This window comes from Aethalodelphis obliquidens, unplaced genomic scaffold, assembly GCF_003676395.1.
Source record: "Aethalodelphis obliquidens isolate GAN/ISIS:26980383/991018 unplaced genomic scaffold, ASM367639v1 scaffold107, whole genome shotgun sequence".
NCBI lineage: Eukaryota > Metazoa > Chordata > Mammalia > Artiodactyla > Delphinidae > Aethalodelphis > Aethalodelphis obliquidens.
Window position 1 is genome coordinate 2,444,566 of NW_020838051.1, and position 21,057 is coordinate 2,465,622.

At 41.3% G+C, this 21,057-nt stretch overlaps 1 long non-coding RNA gene across 1 annotated transcript in view; it reads left to right on the forward strand.

The window, feature by feature from the left end:
* The first annotated feature begins 25 nt into the window (after positions 1 to 25).
* Positions 26 to 21,057, forward strand: part of LOC113614862 (uncharacterized) — a 123,897-nt gene continuing 102,865 nt past the window's right edge. The window contains exon 1 of the long non-coding RNA XR_003430750.1: positions 26 to 133. This is a non-coding gene — a long non-coding RNA (uncharacterized LOC113614862). The remainder of the gene's footprint in view (positions 134 to 21,057) is intronic.

Sequence of the window (21,057 nt, forward strand, 5' to 3'; positions counted from 1 at the left end):
CCCAGCCGCTCCATGGCATGTGGGATCCTCCCGGACCGGGGCACGAACCCGTGTCCCCTGCATCGGCAGGCGGACTCTCAACCACTGCGCCACCAGGGAAGCCCGGCAGCTCAGTCTCTTTGAGGATGTCAAGGTAACGTTGCCATTTGTGCTTTTGTTTTTGGTGCTAGTCTGACACCGCAACTGAGCACACTCCATTTGAAAGACTGTTGCTGGCTTGTTAGTGAGTAATGATGGACATCGAGAGAGCAACAAAGCAATAGCAGGGGTTTTTAAACCCTCGTATCCCTATCAAGGGATTGGTAACATGAGAAACGCATAAAGTTGTTAGAACCCAATGAGCCTTCATGTTTATGTGGAAGTGGCACACCAAGGAAAGAAGTTAACTGGGCATTAGTGGTGTCTCTTAGCTATAGGAAAATGTATCCAGTGACTCTCCAGGTATGGCTCTCTTAGATGTATGGATTTGAGTCATCAACTCAGGCTACTTGGTGGCTTTGGTATACCAAGTTTCTTGTGGGTGGTTGGGTCTAGTTTATGGACTTATCCACTAAATTAAAGTCTAGTGGTGAATGTGAGCCAATGTAGCTGCACAGTACCAAAGAAAAGCATTTACACCTGTACCTGCAATGGGAATTCTGCTCAATTAGTAGAGTTTGGGCTGTGGTGCTTGTCCTGGGGAATAAGCCCCCAAATGCATCGTGCTACATTTTTACCGACTCCTGGTAGAAGTTATGTCTTGGTAGTGTGGGCTGGTGGCTGGCAGCTGAAAGACTGGGTGATCAAGTTTTAGCCTTTGTTGGAGTGAACCTTATCAGCAGAATACTAAAGGTGCACATGCACCGTCTGTTCATGTGTTTTATGAACACCCGTGGATAAAGACCCTTTGAGGGAAATTCAGTGGAATCAACAAGCTCATCAGACATGTCCTGCCCAGGTTAGGACCAGTGCCAACTGCAGTGGTAATTCATCTGCAGTTTGGGACCTGGCCCAAAACAAGACCTAGAGATTTCATCACATGAGGCCATGGAATCATGGAAATGTGCAGAGTGCCAACTGTACAGTTGAGTAGAGGGGATCTCTGGGTCCCAGAGACAAAAATGCTAGAGCTGGTATTCTACTCTCTTTTCAAGTGTACCATTGGTCATAGGCAGCAGTAGATACCTCTTCTGAGTATCGTATTGCCAAACCCATTCTCAGGGCAGATTGGGGAATTTCTGTAATAGACTTAGACTTTGCTTCATTTTGGGATTCGTTGGCTGCATCCAATCAGGAAATGATGCCTGATTGTAGGGAGAAATACTCAGCATTTTGAGCTACTTGAGATGTTTGCTGGATCGGTGATGCTCTGTTGAATAGCCAGGTAGCAGGTACCACTGCAGGATGGCTTGGATTCTCATAGAAGAAACTGAAAAAGAGAAAGGGATGACTGCTGCTCAGTTTTCAGTGGAACACTTGCTTAAGAAACCTAGTTTGAGTTCTAAATGTGGCGGTTCCCCAGGAGGGAGCCTCCCTTTTACAAAGAATGTTTAATTATGTCTTTTATTTATTTATTATCGATTATTTTATTGCACTTAGATTTTCAGTCATAGTTAGAAAGAGAGTTTCTCAACAGGTTATTGGGGGAAATCATCCATGTTTTATCCTAGTAATTGTGTGATTTCAGTTTTTTTTTACATTTATGTATCTGATATGTTTGCAGATTATTTTTATGCAGTTTCTCTTTCCCTGAATGGTTTGAGATGTCAGATTTTTTCTGTTTTTAGTTTCATATGTACTATCTCTTGACTTTCTGTTCTAGTTTACTGGTTTTCTGTCTATAAGCACTGCACTTGTAATTCTAGGGTAAAACACCTCAAAGCCTTCCTATCTGATTTTCTTTTTTTCATTAATCTTTATCAGAGTATAGTTGCTTTACAATGTTGTGTTAGTTTCTACTGTACAGCAAGATGAATCAGCTATACATATACATATATCCCCTCTTTTTTGGATTTCCTTCCCATTTAGGTTACCACAGTGCATTAAGTAGAGTTCCCTGTGCTATACAGTATGTTCTCATTAGTTATCTATTTTATACATAGTATCAATAGTATATACAAACTGCTCATGCAGCTCAATATCAAAAAAACAAACAACCCAATCCAAAAATGGGCAGAAGACCTAAATAGACATTTCTCCAAAGAAGATATACAGATGGCCAAGAAGCACATGAAAAGCTGCTCGACATCACTAATTATTAGAGAAATGCAAATCAAAACCACAGTGAGCTATCACCTCACACCAGTTAGAATGGGCATCATCAGAAAATCTACAAACAACAAATGCTGGAGAGGGTGTGGAGAAAAGGGAACCCTCTTGCACTGTTGGTGGGAATGTAAATTGATACAGCCACTATGGAGAACAATATGGAGGTTACTTAAGAAACTAAAAATAGAGCTACCATATGACCCAGCAATCCCACTACTGAGCATATACCGAGAAAACCATAATTCAAAAAGACACATGCACCCCAATATTTATTGCAACACTATTTACAATAGCCAGGCCATGGACGTAACCTAAATGTCCATCAACAGGTGAATGGATAAAGAAGATGTGGTACATGTATACAATGGAATATTACTCAGCCATAAAAAGGAACGAAACTGGGTCATTTGTAGAGATGTGAATGGACCTAGAGAGTGTCATACAGAGTGAAGTAAGTCAGAAAGAGAAAAACAAATATCATATATTAATGCATATATGTGGAATCTAGAAAAATGGTATAGATGATCTTATTTGCAAAGCAGAAATAGAGACACAGACGTAGAAAACAAATGTATGGATACCAAGGGGGGAAGGGGGAGGTGGGAGGAATTGGGAGACTGGGATAGACATACAATTATGTCTTTTAGAAGCAGAGTAAGGAGGCCCAGAGTCATGATGGTGCAAAATATGCCTACCACATCGACAACTCTCATTGAAAATTTCATATTTCTTCCAACTAAACTATTTTATATCTTTGCGTTTGGTCATGGGATAATGCCAGCAGAACCAGTTTTGATCAGTTTTTTGGCAAGATGCCCAGCACTTCACTTTAGAATATGGTTATATTGGGCATTTAATGTTTTGTCCTTTGGAGTCTGTGCCATATCTCTTACAGTAGAGGACATGTTGCTTTCTACATCCTGTTCAATACAGACTTGGGGACATGTCTGACTTGCACCTCCTTAACTTGCTACACCATTAATTGTAGGCACAATGAGTGCATTTCCTTTTGTACTTTACTTACTTTAGGTAAAGTGGTAGTGCCTGTGTATTGCTATATTCTCAGAATAACTGTGAAAGGGGAGTTTTATCTGCTCAGGACATGGGATGGCACCTGCATCTGATGTGAAACCTTCTCTTCCTCTTGCTTTTGGGGCCAGGTGATTTAGGTTCTGTTTATTGTCCTGGTGGCCTTGGGAGAGACATTAAATCTCTCTGTGCCTCAATTGCTTCACCTTTATATGGGAGATAGTTTAATACCTTCTCTATGTATTGAAGTGGAAATAAATGAGAAATACAAAATCTTAATACAGTTCATGCTTGGAAGCATGTGAAGTGGTAGCACCTCAGGGATCCTATCTCCATGTTGACCCAGGTTGCGCTCCCTATGATGTTGGCCATCTGGGCCCCAACTTCTTGGAAAAAAATTTTTTTAGTTAATTTATTTATTTGGTTGTGCTGGGTCTTAGTTGTGGCAGGCAAACTCTTAGCTGCGGCATGCATGTGGGATCTAGTTCCCTGACCAGGGATCGAACCTGGGCCCCCTGCATTGGGTGCGTGGGGTGGCACATTCCCTGTGCCACCAGGGAAGTCCCTCTTGGAAAAATTTACTCTATGGTATTTTTAGCCACCTCACCTAGAGGCTGCTAAGTTGACAATGCCCTTTTGGAAAAATACTGGTGAGACCCTGTATATCAGTATAGGTCAAGTCTCTTGCAAAAAGGGAGGGAAGAGAGTCTGGAAGTTCTCCATGGCCATTCATAGGCAGATCTAATTTCAGAAACCAGACATATGGAAGATGAATATGTGGAAATGGGACTAGGATTCTCCTCGCCCAGCTCTACTTAGTCTCCTTCAGTGATTGGGGTCCTTCCTTCAGTCCAAGACCCACTGCATTATTTAGAGATATCACTCAGCATAATGAGTGAGAACAGGGGATACCTGGAGAAAACTAGACAGAAACAGAAAAGGGGAAAGAAAGGAGTAAAGAGAATGAATTTTGAGATAGCCAGGAAGACAAGGGGGATTGTACAAGGGGGCAAGAGCATATGATAACCTCATTCAGTATTGGGTGCACGTCATGGTTTACATGAGGATCCAGCTCAGCCCGATACATATGATTACCTGACAAGCACTGGAGTTGACCAACATCCTGCATTAGAAACTACCCATCAGGCTGTACAGACCACCCTTCCCCTCGGGCCAGTCATCTATGCAGCATATTTTTAGGGAAATTGTCAGTGGCTGACATTTATGCAGAATGGAAATTGTGGCAAAAATATGGTCTCCTAGGCAATGGCACTCTTAAGGGTTTGTTCATGGTCCTTGCCTGAATCTGCCACATGATGTACCCCATTTGAGAGACTATTGTTGGCTTGTTAGTGGGTGCTAGTGGACATCTAGAGAGTAACAAAACAAGAGCAAGGATTGTTACACACTGGCTCCCATTTCATGGCATTGGTCCCAAATGAGAATATCAACGAAATGGGCATTGTACAGGAAATGTCCATTTTATGTGAAAGTGGTATATTTAGGGAAGAAGCAAACTGAGCTCTAACGGTGTCTCGGAGGTGCAGGAAAAGATAGCCGGTCACTCTCCAGAGGTAGCTGTCTCAGATGCAGATATTGTGGCAGCACCTCAGCCTCCGGTGTCTTTGATACACCTAGGCTCCTGAAGATGCTGCGTCTAATTAATGGACTCATCAGCTAAGTTTAAGGCAGATGGGTTGTAGTGGGCTGCGGAAGCTGTCTAACCCCAAAGAAAAGTGGAGATGCGGGCTATGGTGCTTGCCCTGGAAAAATATCCCCCCAAATGCACCTTTTTACGTTTTGAATGACTCATGGGCAGTCATCTGTGAGTTTACAGTTTGGTCTGGTGTCTGACAGTGTGCCGACTGGATCATCATATCTCAGCTCCCCGGAAACAAAAATCATCTGCACATTACCCAAGATGCACACCTATTTTTGTGTTCTCCGTGGAGGTACATGGATAAGGACCCTTCCAAGATGAAAATCAGTAAGATCATCAAGCTCATCAGACCTGAACTGCCAAAGTTAGGATCATGGTCACCTGGATAGACCACCACACAGGGCATGGTAGTCCATCTTCAATTCAGAATCTGGCCCCAAAATAAGACGTAGTAATTCCAGCACATGAGACCAAGGTAGCCTGCTAAATGTGCCCCAAGTGACAGCCACACACAAGTACAAAAGAGATCTCCATATCTTATAGCCAGGAGAACTAGATGTGACACCCTAATCTCCTTTCCAGGGTCCCTCTGGCCACAGATGTAATAGATGCTTTTGCAAAGAATGGCACTGACATCCCCGCCTGCGTTACAAATGGAGCAACATGCAAGGACTCTTATTAGGACTGTATTTTATATTTTTATTCCCCTATCACATCCAAGCAGACAATGGTGTCACCTTCAGAGGAAAACAAACCCAGTAGTCGGCAGCTTCATGGGAATTTCACTGGATTTTTCAGGCCCCATATCGTTCCAGATTGCATAGATTCTCTGAGATTAGACTGAGTAAGATAGATAGAAAACCAGTATTTTGGACCCAGTGGAGCACACAATTTAGAAAATAAATTTGGGCTCTAAATGTGGCATTTCCCCAGCTGGTACTTCCTATTTAAATAGAATGTTTAATTGCAAGGTTAGGCAAAGGGGAGGGAGGCCCAGAGTCAGGATTGGTAAGAAAATGTCTGCTAAACTGACAACTCCCTCCAAAATGCCTTTCCTCCTTCCAACTCAACTTTTTATATCCTAGAAGCCTGTGCGGTGGGCTAATGCCAGCTGAACCATTTTTGGTTTAATTTTTGGTAAGATACCTCAGAACCTTGCTGTGGAATATCAGGTACTTTGCGTTTATTGTTTTGGCCTTTGGAGTCGCTAGCAAAACTTTTATGTTTGAGAATGTGTCACTTAGATCATCCTATGAAGGCAGGCTTTCAGAGACATGTCAGAACCACAGTACCTTCACCCACTACACCCTTAATTGTAGGCACTTGAGTGCACTTCCTCATCCAGTTTACTTACCTCAAAAGTGGGAGAAAGCCAGTATCGCTTCATCCCCTCATTCTTTTATGGTCAGGGTACATGAAGACTCTGCCACATATGTGAGTATTTCAGTTCATTCTGGAATAAATGCCTCCTCATCGCTCTCGAAGAGAATTTCATAGGGATTATCTCCCGTCCAAACTTATCCGCCAGCTGTCATGTGGGGGTATTTAGATTCTCCTGGTATTCTCTGGGAGCCTCTTTTGTATCTGCAAAGGGCCCTGAAAAGACTTGATTATTTGTTGGCTATTGATTTGATTCCAGCTTCAGGTATTAATTCAATCCTGGTGACCAATTTAGGAAATATGAATTCCCTGCCTTTGTACTCCTTCTGCCACTTGGATTGTGATATTAGGTCTCCAAACACCAAAGTAGAAAGCGTGATCCGAACTTTTGTGAGTGCTGGTGGTGGTACCTCAGGGAGCCCCATCTCCTTGTTTTACCCATATGGCATGAGCTATTAGCGACTCAGTTTCCTTTGACAGATTTACTCCATGTGACTTTTAATCCCCTTTATCTGGAGACTGATAAGGTTACACTGCCCTTTTAAAAGAATATAGGTGAGAACCTGAAGGTCAAAATAGGACAAGTTGCCAGTGAAAGGAAGGGAAGAGACACTGGATGTGCTCCATAGTCATTCTTGGGCCCATCTGACGTAGGAAACCATATGTATGGGAGAAGAGTATGTGGAAATGGATTCTACTAGTCTTCTTCTTTCCCAGATAACCCTGTGAAAGTTTCTTTTAATGATTGGGGTCCTGTCTTCAGTCAGAGAATCACAGCTTTTTTGGGTATATATCACTCAGCAAAATGAATGAGAACACAAGAGACGTGGGGAACAGTAGAGAATAAGGAAAGGAGAAAGTGATAAAATGGTGATGATTTGGGAGTAATCTAGGAACCCGTCTGTGGGTGTAACCAGCAATGTGGATGTAACCAGTGTCCCTTTATCCTGTTGTTCTGTGACTTGTCAGAGTACGTGCAGACCTCATCATATATATAACTGCCTTTAGGTCTCTGGGTTAGTAGCCTCCTTGTTTTTGTGGAGGATCATTTCTCGTCCAAACTTAACCCCATCCTTCAAACAGGGGACTTTATACAAGTGGGTTTTCTCAAGGGACTACTTTTTTCATATTTTAAAAGACAAATTTAAAAATACAAAACCTCAACTTCCTTTTTGTCCGGCAGTTGAGGGAGCCCTGCTAGTTGTGCTGGGTTTGAAGAACAGAGGTGTTTAGGGTAGCACTCAGTATCCTGCCTCTGATATGAATCAGGAGCTTTATGCAGTGGTCAAGGCTTGAAGGCATCCAAGATTGCCAAAGCTTTCAGCTGTACGGAAACGGGGGCGCTAACCACTGTGCCTCATAAGTTCCTATCTGCATGGTTAAGATTTTCTTTGGACTGCATGTGGAGATAATTCTCATGTTGGAATGAGGACTGACATGTTTATGGATGGGCCCTTCCAGGAGGTGAGTTTTCTGGAGGTTCATGAGTATAATTTTAAAAGTACATCATTTCATTGCTTACCTGTATCCCAACCTCCATGCAGGGGTCTTTAAACCAGGGAGTTTTTTCAGAGAGTGTCTTTTCTTTTGTGATTTCAAAGGTCCCTTAAAAATAATAGAAGTATATGTTTTGGGGAAGAAAATTAAGACACAATGTGTCTTAATCTCCTACCTTGTGTTATCAAATAGTGCAAACATGCATGGCTCTCCTGCAGTCCTCACTATGACTTCTGTGTTGTTATAAAACTTTAGAGCATAGTCAGATTCGAATTTGGTCACTATTTCTTCTTTTTTTTTTTTTTTTTTTTTGCGGTACGCGGGCCTCTCACTGCTGTGGCCTCTCCCGTTGCGGAGCACAGGCTCTGGACGCGCAGGCCCAGCGGCCACGGCTCATGGGCCCAGCCGCTCCGTGGCATGTGGGATCTTCCCGGACCGGGGCATGAACCCATGTCCCCTGCATCGGCAGGTGGACTCCCAACCACTGCACCACCAGGAAAGCCCCCTGGTAAGTACTCTTGATGGGATCCCCAGAAAGAGAAGTGAACATGGAGAACAACATATCCTCACATGGTATGTCACATTGTAATGAGGCTTTAGGGCTCTGTGATGTGGAGGAAATCCTCAGCTAATGCACTTATGGGCACATTAGAGTTTCTTAAAGCGACCTCAGATTGCCTGTTGGAGTCATCTGCCTCTCTGTGTGCTCCTACTCACTGCTTTCTTTTAAAAGGAATCAGTACACTCACTTTCATGGGGTTCTCATGTCAACCATGAAAAATACAGACCTTTTTTCTGTATGTGGTGGAAGTGCAGTTCACTTTCCGTCAACTCTCTTGTTGTATATTTTGGCCTGGCATTTTCAACCTTAGATCCTTGACTTCATTTGCATGAGTCCGGCATTACTTCCTGTATCTCCAATCAAGCTTGTGTTAATCTTGGGAAACACAGTTGATGCTTCTGCAGGACAACTCTACCCCCAGCTTCTCTTCCCACTTGACTGGATTTTCTTCTATGAAGAAAATCCAAAATAATTGACAAAAAAGCTCCTGGAACTAATAAGAGTTTATAGCAAGATTATAGCAATGTCAAAAGTCTGATACAGGGCTTCCCTGGTGGCGCAGTGGTTGAGAGTCCACTTGCTGATGCAGGGGACACGGGTTCGTGCCCCGGTCCGGGAAGATCCTACATGCCACGGAGTGGCTGGGCCCGTGAGCCGTGGCCGCTGGGCCTGTGCGTCCATAGCCTGTGCTCCGCAACGGGAGAGGCCGCAGCAGTGAGAGGCCCGCGTATTGCAAAAAAAAAAAAAAAAAAAGGCTGATACAACCTGACTTCAACACTTACTATCAAGATACAATAATAAAAGTAATGTGGTATTGGCCAACGAATAGGCAGATAGATGAATGGAATGTAACAAGAGAACTCAGAATTAGACTCACATAAATATAGTGAACTGTTCTTTGACAAAGGGGCAAAGGCGATATAATGGAGCAAAGATGGTCTTTTCAATAAATGGTGCTGGAAAAACTGGACATTCACATGCAAAAAATAAATCTAGATACAGACCTTATATACCTCAGAAAAATTAACTCAAAATGGATCACAGACCTAAATGTAAAACTCCTAGAATAAAACAGAAGAAAACCTAAATGACCTTGGGTATGATGGTGACTTTTTAGGTATAACACCGAAGGCATGATCCCTGAAAGAAATAATTGGTAAGCTGGACTTCAATAAAATTAGAAACTCCTGCTCTGTGAAAGACATTGTCAAGAGAATGAGGATATAAGTCACAGAATGGGAGAAAATATTTGTGAAAGACACATTGGATAAAAGACTACTATCCAAAATATACAAAAGTTCTTAAAACTCAATCATAAGAAAATGAACAGCCCTATTAAAAACTTGGTAAAAGATCTGAAAAGATACTTCACCAGGGAAGATTTACAGATAGCAAGTGAGCATTTGAAAAGATGTTCAGTATCACATACCATTAGGGAGCTGCAAATTAAAACAACGGTGAGATAATACTGCACATATATTAGAATGGCCAAAATCTGGAACACTAACAACACCAAATGCTGACGAGGATATGGAGCAATAGGAACTCTCATTCACTGATGGTGGGAATGTAAAATGGTACAGCCACTTTGGACAGGTTGGTAGTTTCTTACAAAACTAAATATACTCATCATACAGTCTAGCAGTTGCGCTCCTTGGTATTTACCCAAAGCTGTTGAAAACTTACGTTCACACAAAGACATGCACATGGTATTTATAGCAGTTTTTTTCATAATTGTCAAATTGGGAAGAAATCAAGATGTCCTTCAGTAGGTGAATGGGAAAACTGTGGTATATTCAGACAATGGATTATTATTCGGTGCTTAACAGAAATGAGCTATCATGCCATGAATATTACTTTCACCTAGTAATAACTAGGTGAAAGAAGCCAATCTGAAAAGGCCACATACTGTATTATTCCAACTCTATGACATTCTGGAAAAGGCAAAACTATGGAGACAGTAAAAGAATCAGCGGTTGCCAGGATTTAGTGGAGAGGAAGATATGAATAGGCAGAGTACACGGGATTTTGGGGGTAGTGACACTATTTTGTTTGATACTATTATGGCATACAAATGTCATTATACGTTTGTTGACACTCATAGTATGTACAGTACCAAGAGTGAGTCCTGATGTAAAATACAGTCTTTGAGTGATAATGATACGTCAATGTAGGTTCGTTGATTGTAACACAGGTACCACTCTGGTGGAAAATGTTGATAGTGGCGGAGGTTGTGCATGGGGGCACGGGGGTAGATGGGAATTCTCTGTACTTTCCACTTAGTTTTTCTGTGAACCTACACTTCTAGAAGTGATTGGCTTAAGAACTTCTAGAAAACCACGTTTTGCAAAGCATATGGTAAGCTTGTTCAGCTTGGATGCACTTATATATAACACGTGAATCCAGCTCATCCCATTACATAAGACTACTTGAAAGGCATCCACATTGACCAAGAACATGACCTAGAAACATTCCAACAAGCTGTTCAGACCACATTTCCACTTGGGTAAATCACCCATGAAGCACGTTTGGAGTGAAATTGTCGCTGCCTGACATTTTTGCAAACTGGAACCAGTGTCAAAATGATGTATCCACTAGGCATTGGCACCTTTTGAGGTTTGTTTTGATTCTTGCCTGAAACTACCACCTGATCTACCCCATTTGAAAGACTTTCAGGCTTATTAGTCGTGTTAGTGGACGTCAAGAGAATAACAAAGCAAGAGCAGATGTTGTAGTTACGACTTCCCTTCATGGGATATATCCCAAATGAAAACATGAACAGAGTGGGTATTCTCCAAGAAACATCCACTTTTAAGTGGAAGTGGTGTATCCAGTGAAGAAATAAACCAGGCATTAATGGTGTTTCAGAGGAAAAGGAAATTGTGTAGTGTTACCATCTAGATTTGGCTGTCTGATGTGCAGGGGCTCTGCCAGCATCTCTGGCAGCTCTATTACAACCAAGTTTATGAGGATGCCTGGCTCTGGTTTAGTTAAGTTAAAGGCAGATGTCTTGCAGTTGTCTGCAGTAGCTTACAACCCTGGTAAAAACTACATCTGTGAATGGAAAAGGGCATTCTGCTCAATAGGTGGAGATACGGGCTGTGCGTTTTATTCTGGAAAAATAACCCCCAAAATGCCCTTTGTTACATTTGATTGACTCCTAGCCAGGGGCCCTTGGGTTGACAGTATGGACTGACTCCTAGCAGGGCAATGACTAGATGATCAAGTCTCAGCCTCTCTGGAGACAAACTTTATCAACACATTGTGAAAGACACCTCCTTTATGTGTCCCTTGTGCATACCCAGGGATAAGGGTCATTTGTGGATGAAAACTCAGTGAAATCAACAAGCGCATAGCATCAGTACCTGCACTGCCCAGGTTAGGACCATGGTCACCTGGATAGACTGTGCATCAAGGCATAGTTATCCATCTACACCTTGGAACCTGGTCCAAAACCAAGACTCACTGACTCCAGCATATCAGGCCAAGGAGCCTGGAAATGTGTGCAGAGTGTCAGCTGCCTAGTGGAGTGTGTGTGTGTGGGGGTTATCTCTGCTTCCCAAAGTCAGAAGTGCCAGAACTGGTATAGGTGATGTACAATATTATATAAGTTTCAGTTGTAATACAACATAGTGATTCATAATTTTTACAAGTTAGGCTCCATTTATAATTATAAAATATTGGCTATATTCCCCATGTTGTACAATATATCCTTATAGCTTATTTTATACCTAATAGTTTGTACCTCTTATTCCCCTGCCTCTATGTTGCTCCTCCCCCCTTCCCTCTCCCTACTGGTAACCACTAGTTTGTTCCCTATATCTGTGAGTCTGCCTCCTTTTTGTTATATTCACTAGTTTGTTGTATTTTTTAGATTCCAAATATAAGTGATACCATACAGTACTGGTCTTTCTCTGTCTGACTTATTTCACTTAGCATAATGCCCTCCAAGTCCATCCATGTTGCTGCAGATGGCAAAATTTCATTCGTTTTTATGGCTGAGTAGTATTCCATTGTATATATATACCATATCTTCTTTATTCTTTTATCTGTTGATGGTCACTTAGGTTGCTTCCATATCTTGGCAATTGTAAATAATGCTGCTATGAGCATTGCGGTGCACGTATTTTTTTGAATTAGGGTTTTTGTTTTTTTTCCAGATATACACTCAGGAATGGAATTGTTGGGTTATGTGGTAGTTCTATTTTCAGTTTTTTGAGAAACCTCCATACTCTCTTTCACAGTGGCTGCACCAATTTACATTCCCACCAACAGTGTACAAGGGTTTCCTTTTCTCCATATCCTTGTCAACATTTGTTTTTTTTTGTTTTGTTTTGTTTTGTTTTTTGTGGTACGCGGGCCTCTCACTGTTGTGGCCTCTCCTGTTGCGGAGCACAGCCTCCGGACGTGCAGGCTCCGCAGCCATGGCTCACGGGCCCAGCCGCTCCGTGGCATGTGGGATCCTCCCGGACCGGGACACAAACCCGTGTCCCTTGCATCGGCAGGCGGACTCTCAACCACTGCACCACCAGGGAAGCCCTGTTTTCTTTTTGATGATAGACATTCTGACAAGTGTGAGGTGGTATCTCGTTGTGGTTTTAATTTGCATTTCTCTTATGATTAGTGATTTTGAGCAACTTTATGTGCCTATTTGCCATCTTTATGTCTCCTTTAAAAAAAAGTCTATTCAGGGCTTCTGCCCACTTTTTAATGTTTGATTTTTTGATGTTGAGTTGTATGAGCTATTTATATATGTTGGACATTAACCGCTTATTGGTCATATCATTTGCAAATGTTTTCTCCCATTCAGTAAGTTGTCTTTTCGTTTTGTTGATGGTTTCCTTTGCTGTGCCAAAGCTTTTAAGTTTAATTAGGTCCCATTTGTTTATTTTTACTTTTATTTCTTTTATTTTGGGAGACAGATCAAAGATATATATTGCTATGATTTACAATATATCAAAGAGTGTTTTCTTCAGGAGTTTTACAGTTTCAAGTCTTACGTTTAGGTCCTTAATCCATTTAGAGATTGTTTTTGTATATGGTGTTAGAGAATGTTTTGATTTCATTCTTTTACATGTAGCTGCCCAGTTTTCCCAGCACCACTTACTGAAGAGACTGTCTTTTCCCCATTGTATATTCTTTCCTCCTTTGTTGTAGATTAATTGACCATAAGTGTGTGGGTTTATTTCTGGGCTCTCTATTCTGTTCAATTTATTTATGTGTCTGTTTTTGTGCCAGTACCATACTGTTTTGATTACTTTAGCTTTGTAGTATAGTCTCAAGTCAGGAAGAGTGATTTTCCTCCAGCTCTCCTCTTCTTTCTCAAGATTGTTTTGGCTATTCAGGGTCCAATTTTTTTTTAATGTGGTAAAATACGTAATGTAAAATTTACCCTCCTAATCATTTTTAGCTGTAGTATTTGGTGGTGTTAAGTACATTCACATTGTTGTGCTGCCAACGCCACTATCCATCTTCAGAACACTTTTTATCTTATAAAACTGAAACTCTTTACCCATTAAACAAGATCTCCCCATAGTCCCCTCCCCCAAGCCCCTGGAAACCACCATTCTACTTTCTGTTTCTATGATTTTGACTACTCTAAGTACCTCATATAAATGGAATCAGACAATATTTGTATTTTTGTGACTGGATTATGTCACTTAGCGTAATGTCCTCAAGGTTCATTCATGTTGTAGCATAAGTCAGAATTTCCTTCTTTTAAAGGCTAATATTCCATTTTATGTATATACCACATTTTGCTTACTCATTGCAACCCACTTGGGTTGCTTTCACATTGTAGCTACTGTGAGTAATATTGCTACGAACATGGATTTACAGATATCTCTTTGAGACTCTGCTTTCAATTCTTTTGGGTATATATACCCAGGAGTGGAATTGCTGGATCTTATGCCAGTTCTATTTTTAATTCTTTGAGGAAATGCCATACTGTTTTCTGAAGTGACTGTCCCATTTTACATTCCCACCAACAGTTCACTAGGGGTCCAATGTCTCCACATCCTGGCCAACACTTGTTATTTTCTGTCATTTTTTTTTTGAGTAGCCATCTTAATGGGTACGTGGTGGCATCTCATTGTATTTTTCATTTGCGTTTCCCTAATGATTAGTGATGTTAAGCATCTTTCATGTGCTTATTAGTCATTTGTATACCTTCTTTGGAGAATTGCTTATTCAAGTCCTTTGTCCATTTTTTTTGTGGTACACGGGCCTCTCACTGCTGTGGCCTCTCCCGCTGTGAAGCACAGGCTCTGGACATGCAGGCTCAGCGGTCATGGCTCATGGGCCCAGCCGCTCCGCGGCATGTGGGATCTTCCCGGACCAGGGCACAAACCTGCGTCCCCTGCATCGCAGGCCCTCAACCACTGCGCCACCAGGGAAGCCCTCCTTTGTCCAATTTTTAATTGGTGGTTGTTGTTGAGCCTACCCTATGATTTTTATGCTCCCCTGTTTTTCATCTTATTTCTCTGACTGTTGATTTTCTGACTTGTCTTTCTCTTCCCACCCTCTAAGATTTGGTGTCTTCCAAGGATCTGTCTTTTTTTAAAAAATAATCAATCAATTAATTAATTAATTAATGTATGGCTGTGTTGGGTCTTCATTGCTGTGCGTGCGCTTTCACTAGTTGCGGCGAGCGGGGGTTGCACTTCATTGTGGTGAGCGGGCTTCTCATTGCAGTGGCTCCTCTTGTTGTGGAGCATGGGTTCTAGATGCGCAGGCTTCAGTAGTTGTGGCTCGCGAGCTCTAGAGCGCAGTCTCATTAGTTGTGGCGCACAGGCTTAGTTGCTGTGCAGCATGTGGGATATTCCCGGACCAGGGATCAAACCTGTGTTCCCTGCGTTGGCAGGTGGATTCTTAACCATTCTGCCACCAGGGAAGCCCCCAAGGATCTGTCTTTATACTCCTTGTCTCTGGTCCCTCCTTTGCCAAGTCTTGCCAGTGTGAAGATGGTATCTCCATCCATATTTCATCTCTCGATATCTCACATTTGCTTCCAGCTCCCTGCTCTAACATCTCCACTTGTTCATTTTTCTCTTATGTGAAATTCTAGATGGGAACTCTAGAGTTGGTTGTTGGGCTGCTGTCTTGTGACACTGCCATCTTCCTTCACATGGTCAGGGATTGCTCACCACCACGTCCAGCCTGTAGGAGGGGAGGGAAAGGGAAGGGGCTAAGGTTTGTTGCAGGGGCCCTAGACATTTGCTCAGGTAAAACTTCTAATTATATAAATGAAAGTAAGTGTGAATGTTGATAACCACCAGAAGAAGGAGCCCACAGACATTGGCCTACTGCATCTTCTGTGGGTTCTGAGTCATGAAGGAAGACTCAACACACAAAGCACTGGTTGGAACAATGTTTTTCTCACAGAAAGGAGAAGAGACACAGCAAGATCAGCATCTGTAGTGTGTGCCAGTCTCTTGTGGCCATCAAGTCTCTCAGGATAACTGACACAGGATGATGGACTGCATGCACCCTTCTTGTGCTGCAGGTGAAGACCCCGTTCTCTTCCTGATGGCGGGTGGAGGTGTGAGGGTTGGGGAGCAAATGTACTGGTGGGGCAGGCAAGGTGCCACGTGTTGCACATGCCTAAGCAATACAAGGAAGTTTATGGTTTTCCCAGAACAGGGGAGAATCATTCAGGGGAAAAGTTGCTTCCTGGGAAGAATCTGGGGCCACATGGCAGCTTAGCACCCCAGCTTCTATTTAGGGGAATGCTTTAGGGCCAGGGCACTTATTGGGCAATCTTGAGGTGGGGGGCAATGGGTCATGCAATGGTTATTTACACAATAGTATTCTAACCAAATTTGGAGTAGATTAGAGAATTATTAGAGCTGCTCCTTCTCTATCAGCTGTTGTCATGTCCTCAGGACAGATAAATCTGAAGGGTCATCTCATTCCAATAGTGTCTTACTTGTGGTTCCTTTTCTTCTTTCTGTTGTCCTTGACTAATAACTTTAAACATCCCAGTTATTTTAATGGATATTTAAACTTTATGCTACTTGGGAAATTGTTAGTTCAGTTCAAAGCTATTCAGAGGTGGTGTCCATTGCATAGCACCACAGTGGATAGGGCTCTGGTCAAGGTGGCACTGAGGACATCTCTTGCAATCTTTTTCAGTATGTTTCCTGGGGATGGGAGCTTTGACATGGAGGAGGATCCAAATGAAGATACTTGTAGTGTTGGAGTGTAAATAATCCTTGTGAAAATATCCTCGTCCGGGAGTCTGTCTGGTCAGTACAAACCTTTGCCTGACTCCCGTGATGTAGTAAATGCCATGCAGCATTCTGTAGCCAGATTCAAGGGGGCCATGAGGACTGGGAAAATAAATCCTGATGCCAGAAATATGACTAAATGCTCATTTCACAATACATACACTCCTCTAATATAATGTTCTTTTTTTAGAATGCAAACTTGGAAAGGAAAGAAACCTTAGCTGAGAAAGTTCTCAGGCAGAGAATCATATGTGCTTTAGGCTCAGCTGTATGACTGTGACTACTGCGGGCATAGGAAGGGACACTGATAAAGCCCTTCTATACTCCAGAATAGCGAAAGCAACGTGATCAGTGCTGTGGAACATAGTGTTTGCTACACATTTGTCCTCCCATCAGTGATGATATGGCACATTCATAATTTGGTTTTTCAGTTCTTGTATTCCACCAGGACTTCTTTGCCATGTTCAAGAAGAATGTAATTATCATGACCAGACGTATTTGATGTGCTCTACGTGACATAAGCACCCTAAAGGAAAAGTCTGGCAATAAAATTACATGTTATGTAGAATAGGAGCAAGCTGGGACTGAGGATACAATACCGATTTGCATGAGAACCAAGTCTGAGCATAAACTTAGGTGGAGTATGATTCTTGACCCTTCCCTCTGATCAGTTTGTGAATGATTATCAAAATAGTTTTAATTTTATTTTAAATGGGAAAAAGTGCAATGATGTGCTTTCAGAAGACTTTTCCTCTCTTTCTATTGATATATTGTCCCTTACATTTGTTCCTTGTATGTTAAGAATTTTGGATCAAATAGCGAGAAGTTTTACTTTTACAACCACAAATTGATGTAACCAAGAATCAGAGAAAAGTAATGAAGTAGAATGACTGTTAAAGTGAAAAATGTTTCTGTGCAAAACTTAGTAGCTCCACTAGATGGTAGCAGACAGTTACATTTTATACCTTTACAGTGATTGTGTTATTTATACAATGCTCAGTTTTCTAAAATTAGAAAGACAATTCTCAAAAAGGAAAATTCTATCTGAAATACTGCTTCCTTTGGAGAGGGTAGAGCACGGTTGAGTTCAAATCTATAAAAGAAAGTTCTGATAAAACTTCTGTTTCCTAATAAAGTAGTCTCTGTTCAAATGGCAGAAAACACCAGTTCCAGGCATGGTTCTTGGTGACTTTGGACTCACACTGGATAAAATTTTGCAGAAAAATGTGACTCCTTTATGACTGTTTCTCCTAATGTTATACAATGTGTATGCTTAGAAATGACTTCTCTGGATTTCCATGGTGGGCCATAAAGTTGTTTGTGTTGAATAAAATTTGAAATTACAGAGAACACTTAGAGGAGGTAAATTTGACAATGGAATAAAAGTATAAATAAACATTTAAAAACAAGATTTTATCTGCTTTTGACCTATTTCCTACAGACTCTTCATTAGTTTTGCCAAGCAGAATCTCCTACCGGTAGTCTGTTATGGTGGTTCATGATTTAACTAAGGGAAACCTAATTGAAAATAGACACTTCACAGGAGGGATACAATTGAAGGAAGTAAATGAGTGGTATTCCATAATATGTGGGCACATTGAGAGACATTTGGGCTCTTTTCAGTTTTTGGCTCTAACAAAGAAAGCTGCTCTGAACATTAATGTACAGGTTTTTGCATGAGCATAAATTCCATTCCTCTGGGATAAATACCCAGGATTGCAATTACTGAGTCATATGGTCCTTACATGTTTAGTTTTAAAATAATCCATCAAATTTTTCCAGAGTGGCTGTACCATTTTATACTTCCACCAGCAACGTGTGAGTGGTCCAGTTTCTCCACATGCTTCTCAGCATATGGTTGTCATTATTTTATATTTTAGCCATTATGATAGGTATGTAGTGATATATATATTTTTTAAAATAGTGATTTCTTATTTTGTAATTTTTATGGCCTCTTGTTCTTGCTTAATCTTAATGTAATATATTTTTCAAGGGTAATTACTGCATTTTTTAACATCTTTATTGGAGTATAATTGCTTTACAATGGTGTGTTAGTTTCTGCTTTATAACAAAGTGAATCAGTTATGCATATACATATGTTCCCATATCTCTTCCCTCTTGCATCTCCCTCCCTCCCACCCTCCCTATCCCACCCCTCTAGGTGGTCAAAAAGCACCGAGATGTTCTCCCTGTGCTATGCGGCTGCTTCCCACTAGCTATCTATTTTACGTTTGGTAGCGTATATGTGTCCATGCCACTCTCTCACTTTATCACAGCTTACCCTACCCCCTGACCATATCCTCAAGTCCATTCTCTAGTAGGTCTGTGTCTTTATTCCCGTCTTGCCCCTAGGTTCTTCATGACCTTTGTTTTTTATTTTTCTTAGACTCCATATATACATGTTAGCATATGGTATTTGTTTTTCTCTTTCTGACTTACTTCACTCTGTATGACAGACTCTAGGTCCATCCATCTCACTACAGATAACTCAATTTTGTTTCTTTTTATGGCTGAGTAATATTTCACTGTATATATGTGCCACATCTTCTTTATCCAATCATCTATTGATGGACACTTAGGTTGTTTCCATCTCCGGGCTATTGTAAATAGAGCTGCAATGAACATTTTGGCACATGCCTCTTTTTGAATTATGGTTTTCTCAGGGTATATGCCCAGTAGTGGGATTGCTGGGTCATATGGTAGTTCTATTTTTAGTTTTATAAGGAACCTCCCTACTGTTCTCCATAGTGGCTGTATCAACTTACATTCTCACCAACAGTGCAAGAGGGTTCCCTTTTCTCCACACCCTCTCCAGCATTTATTGTTTGTAGATTTTTTGATGATGGCTATTCTGACTGGTGTGGGATGATTAACTCATTGTAGTTTTGATTTTCATTTTCTAATGATTAATGATGTTGAGCATTCTTTCATGTGTTTGTTGGCAATCTGTATATCTTCTTCGGAGAAATGTCTATTTAGGTCATATGCCCATTTTTTTTTTTTTGCGGTACGTGGGCCTCTCCTGTTGTGGCCTCTCCGTTGTGGAGCACAGGCTCCGGACGTGCAGGCTCAGCGGCCATGGTTCACAGGCCCAGCCGCTCCACGGCATGTGGGATCTTCCCGGACCGGGGCACTAGCCCGTGTCCCCTGCATCGGCGGGCGGACTCTCAATCACTGGGCCACCAGGGAAGCCACCTTCTGCCCATTTTTGGATTGGGTTGTTTGTTTTTTTGATATTGAGCTGCATGAGCTGCTTGTAAATTTTGGAGATTAATCCTTTGTCAGTTGCTTCATGTGCAAATGTTTTCTCCCATTCTGAGGGATGTCCTTTGGTCTTGTTTATGGTTTCCTTTGTTGTGCAAAAACTTTTTAAGTTTCATTAGGTCCCATTTGTTTATTTTTGTTTTTATTTCCATTTCTCTAGGAAGTGGGTCAAAAAGGATCTTGCTGTGATTTATGTCATAGAGTGTTCTGCCTAAGTTTTCCTCTAAGAGTTTGATAGTGTCTGGCCTTACATTTAGGTCTCTAGTCCATTTTGAGTTTATTTTTGTGTATGGTGTTAGGGAGTATTCTAATTTCATACTTTTACATGTACCTGTCCAGTTTTCGCAGCACCACTTACTGAAGAGGCTGTCTTTTCTCCACTGTATATTCTTGCCTCCTTTATCAAAGATAAGGTCACCATATGTGTGTGGGTTTATCTCTGGGCTTTCTATCCTGTTCCATTGAGCTCTATTTCTATTTTTGTGCCAGTACCATACTGTCTCGATTACTGTGTCTTTGTAGTATAGTCTGAAGTCAGGGAGCCTGATTCCTCCAGCTCCGTTTTTCTTTCTCAATATTGCTTTGGCTATTCGAGGTCTTTTGCGTCTCCATACAAATTGTGAAATTTTTTGTTCTAGTTCTGTGAAAAATGCCAGTGGTAGTTTGATAGGGATTGCATTGAATCTGTAGATTGCTTTAGGTAGTAGAGTCATTTTCACAATGTTGATTCTTCCAATCCAAGAACATGGTATATCTCTCCATCTATTTGTATCATCTTTAATTTCTTTCATCAGTGTCTTATAATGTTCTGCCTACAGGTCTTTTGTCTCCTTAGGTAGGTTTATTCCTAGATATTTTATTCATTTTGTTGCAATGGTAGATGGGAGTGTATTCTTTTTTGGGGGGGGGGAGTGTTTTCTTAATTTCAGTTTCAGATTTTTCATCATTAATGTATAGGAATGCTAGAGATTTCTGTGCATTAATTTTGTATCCTGCTACTTTACCAAATTCATTGATTAGCTCTAGTAGTTTTCTGGTAGCATCTTTAGGATTCTCTATGTATAGTACCATGTCATCTGCAAACAGTGACAGCTTTACTTCCTCTTTTACGTTTTGGATTCCTTTTATTTCTTTTTCTTCTCTGATTGCTGTGGCTAAAACTTCCAAAACTGTGTTGAATAAGAGTGGTG